This window comes from Myotis davidii, unplaced genomic scaffold (assembly GCF_000327345.1).
Source record: "Myotis davidii unplaced genomic scaffold, ASM32734v1 scaffold651, whole genome shotgun sequence".
In the NCBI taxonomy this organism is placed as follows: domain Eukaryota; kingdom Metazoa; phylum Chordata; class Mammalia; order Chiroptera; family Vespertilionidae; genus Myotis; species Myotis davidii.
In genome coordinates this window covers 1,797,674-1,801,811 of record NW_006283994.1, presented here as the reverse complement: position 1 = coordinate 1,801,811, position 4,138 = coordinate 1,797,674, and the positions used below count along the sequence as shown (strand labels likewise).

Below are 4,138 nucleotides of genomic sequence, written 5' to 3'. Positions count from 1 at the left end.
CGGGAGGCGGCCAATCCATGATTCTCTCTCATCATTGATGTTTCTGTCTCTCCCTCTCCCTTCCTCTCTGAAATCAATACAAATATATTTTTTATAAAAAGAAAAAGGAACGCCCGCTCTGTGCCCCCATAGGTGGCTTTCTGAGGGGTTTTTAAGGGACACCCTTGTCCGCACCCCATTTACCTTTGCTGTCTTACTCGGTTTGGGGGTTCCTTTACATCCTCACATATGTGGGCAGGTCCTTGCCCTTGCCACTTGCCATGGCTCTCCGGGTTCCGCCTGCCCACTGGGGTGGGCTGTTCCTGGGGGTGGTGCTGGGCGGTCCTGGTACGATTACAATGAAGACTTATTCTGTGTGTGGTTCAGGAGTGGGGTTCCTTGGTCAGAGGCCATGAGCCATTGGGGGGCTCTTGTTGCCCGGACCTTTCGGGAAGGCTGGGGAGAGACGTTGGGATGGCTAAGATCTGAGCTACCCACCAAGCGAGGGCACACCCTCTCTCCCCTAGTGCCCCCCAACATTGAGCCGGTCCCGGCCAACAAGGCAGTGCTGGAAAATGCCTCCGTGACCTTGGAGTGCCTGGCTTCTGGCGTGCCCCCTCCAGGTAAGCCCCTCCTGGTGAGGGAAAGCCACCTGCCACCGGCCCAGGCCCCACCTGGTGAGGTTGCCGGTGCCCAGGCACCGCGCTGGTTGTGGACAATCAGGCTGGCATCCGCAGGCCCTTCTCCCTGTTCCTTGCATTTTCCTCTCTTCCTTCCCCACAGCTGTTCATCCAGGGCCCATTACATGCCTGTCACCGCCAGGCCCAGAGCCTTTGCGCTGGTGTCTGCCCTTGACCTTGGCCCAAAGGCCGAGAAGCGAGTGCCCCGGTGTCTGAAGCAAACCCACAGGGCTTTGGAGTTGTAACGTCACAGGGCCGCCCAGGGCTGGGGGCAAGGGCCGGGCCGCCAAGTTGCCAAGTCGCTGTCTGGCCCCTCCTCTAGACTAACAATTGAGGGAAGGGCTGGGAGCTGGGGCTGCGTGTGGGTGTTCGGCAGCCAGGATGGGCCCAGGAGGAGGGCCCTGTCCCCCATTTGAACCAGGTCCACCCAGTTTTGCTGGGTAGCGAGCCCTACGGTTATCGCTCCATCCGATGGGGCAAATGCCCTGTCAGGTTCTGGGATGGGCCCTGGCAGGATGCAAGGAGCTAAAGATACAACTGCTCCCTGTTTATGAGGCTGCTGTGTTGGGGTGCTCTGGGTTCTCTAAAGCAGGAGCTGGGGGGGCCAGGCCGGCTTTGACTCTCCTTGCTCTCGGCTGCCCACCCCCTGGGGCTTCCTCTCTGCCCTTGGTCCTATCTCAGGCAACACTGCCCATTACACAGCACAGTCTGAGGGGCTGGCAGGATCCCCAGTGTCTCTCTTCTCTCCCCAGACATCTCCTGGTTCAAGGGCCGCCAGCCTGTCTCTGCTCAGAAGGGAGTCACGGTGTCAGCTGACGGGAGAGTTCTCCTCATTGAGAGAGCCCGACCTTCGGACGCTGGGAGCTACCGCTGTGTGGCGTCCAATGTGGCGGGTCGCACGGAGCTGCAGTACAGCCTGCGGGTCAATGGTGAGCTGCCCTAGGACCAAGGGGTCCTTGTGCAAAAATTACTTTCCATCTATTTGTCTACAGATCTACTCAGTATCCATCCATTCACCATCCACCCATTTACTCATCCATCCTTCCTTCCTTCTTTCTACCCATCATCCACCTATCCATTATCCACTCATCCATCTATAGTTCCTTGCATCCATAATTCATCCATTCATCATCCATACATCTATTCATCCATCCTTTCTTCCTTCCATCCATCATCCATTCATTTTCCCACTCATCATTCATCCATGTATCCATCCTTTCTTCCACCCACCATCCATCTACCCATCCATCATCCATTCATCCATCTACCGTTTTATCCATTCATTATCCATCCTTCTATCCATGCATGGAAATACCCAACTGTCCACCCATTGATCCAATCATCTGTCCAATTCTCTGCCCATTCCTCCACCCATCTAACAATCCATCTGTCCACCCACCCACCCATCCATCCACTCAGCCACCCATTCCTCCATCTACCCATCTTCTGTGCAACCACATTTATGAAGGACACGCTCTGGGACAGCAAACCCTGGTGCTGCAGCCCTGAGGAGACAGGCCCATGCTTCCTGCTGGTGGAGGGTACAGTGGTAGATCATTACCCAGAGCACGGTTTCCTGATGCTGTGACAAGAGCAACTAAAGGCGAGGTGCAGCTGAGGGCCTGGAACCAGGCTCTGACCTGGCCTGGGGGGTCCGGGAGACGTCTTTGAGAGCTGGATGCCGAAATAAAGACCGCCTGCCAAGGCCTGCGGCTGCAGAGACCTGGGGAGTTGAGGAAAGGCAAGGAGGCAGGGGGCCTGGAGCTCACAGAACAAGGGGAAGAGGGGGCAGGCTGGGGAGATGGCCAGGTGGATGCTGGAGGGCTCCGGTCTTTGTCCCAAGAGCAGTGGGGAGTGGGGCAGGAGCCCTGGGCATCCTGGCTTGTGGCTCCCAGATACAGTGGATTCACGAGGGGCTGCCTGTAGGAGAGCGTTTGATCTGATGCCTCTGAGCTGGAAAATAAAGCCTGCCTGGGGTCCTCCGCCCTCACTACCCCACACCGTCCCCATGATATGCTGAGCAGAAGGCCCAGGTTCGGGTGCTGCTGGCCAACCTCGGGCCAGTGACTTGCCCTCCTGGAGCCCTGGCTTCTCATCTGCAGAGGCCTCAGGATGGTTTGGAAAGGATGAGGTGAGCCCTGGCTGGTGTAGCTCAGTGGATAGAGCATCGGCTTGGGGATGGAAGGGTCCCGCGTTTGATTCTGGTCAAGGGCACATGCCCAAGGTTGTGAGCTCGATCCCCAGTAGGGGGTCGTGCAAGAGGCAGCCGATCAATGATTCTCTCTCATCATTGATATTTCTATCTCTCCCTCTCCCTTCCTCTCTGAAATCAATAAAAAAAATATGTATTTATTTAACCAAAAGGATGAGGTGAGCAGCCTTGAGAACTGCGCAGGGCTGTGCCATGTTGAGTGGCTGTCCCTGTCCTTTTGCGTGTGGCCTGGGAGGGGGGTGCCCAGCCAGGGGCCCTCCCTGCTATGTCCCCAGTGGGGCTCAGCCTGTGTTCTGTGTCACCCCCGCCCTGCAGTGCCTCCGCGCATCACGCTGCCGCCCAGCCTGCCGGGCCCCGTGCTGCTCGGTGCCCCGGTCCGGCTGACCTGCAGCGCCACCGGCAGCCCCAGCCCCACCCTGCTATGGCTGAAGGATGGAAACCCCGTGTCCACGGCAGGGACCTCCGGCCTCCAGGTCAGCAGGGCTGGGTGGCCCGCTACCTCCCTGCCGCCTCAGGGGGTGCTGGGAGCAGAGGCCTGGCCCTGGAAGCTCCAAGCGGAGGGAGAAGCAGTGACCGCCCAGGACACCTGGTGGGAGGGGGGCAGGGACTGCTAAGTGGAGAGTCTCAAGCATCGTCTCCAGAAACAAGGCCCCCCCAAGCGTGTGAGTTAGAATGCCCAGTGGCTGCAGGAAATGTGTAAGAAGAAACAGGTGAAAGCAATTTTAATAGACATTTTGGTTAACCCAGTATATCCAAAAAGCATCATTTCATCATCATCGATATGGAAAGTGATTAACGAGACGTTTTGCATTCTTTTCGTACTAACTCTGCAACCCGCTGTGTATCCTACGCGTGTCGGCTGCCTCCCAAGGGCTCACTAGCCACAGCGAAGCTACAGTGTGGGGAGCCGCTACAGTGTTTGGACAGGTTCAAGCCTTGGACTGAGGAGAGGGCACAGTCCTCTCATGGCCACGTGCAAGTCCCAGCTTGGAGGGCAGGGCCCTTCCAGCTCAATTATAGCCAACAGCTGTAGTTGTGAGCGTGAACCTATGGTCCAAACACGTGGCCCCACGTACCCGAGTGATGTGGTCGGGTGCATGTAGTTGAGTGAGGCTTGAAACCCACGAGAATGTTGTAAACAACCTGATCATGCCCCTACTTTGCCTCGTGGCATCTGCTATGAAATAAAGACACGGCTGTGGGCGCTGTCTCTCAGGGAAGCGGCGTCCCACCGAGACCCGGCTTTCCTTCTCTTGTCTGTCTTTTC

The 4,138-nt window shown here is 57.2% G+C and overlaps 1 long non-coding RNA gene across 1 annotated transcript; it reads left to right on the top strand.

Annotated features, from left to right (window-relative positions):
• The first annotated feature begins 517 nt into the window (after positions 1 to 517).
• Positions 518 to 3,286, top strand: LOC107184127. Its single transcript, XR_001514950.1, has 3 exons — positions 518 to 602; positions 1,412 to 1,588; positions 3,187 to 3,286. It is a non-coding gene; the product is annotated as an uncharacterized LOC107184127 (long non-coding RNA).
• The last annotated feature ends 852 nt before the right edge of the window (positions 3,287 to 4,138 follow it).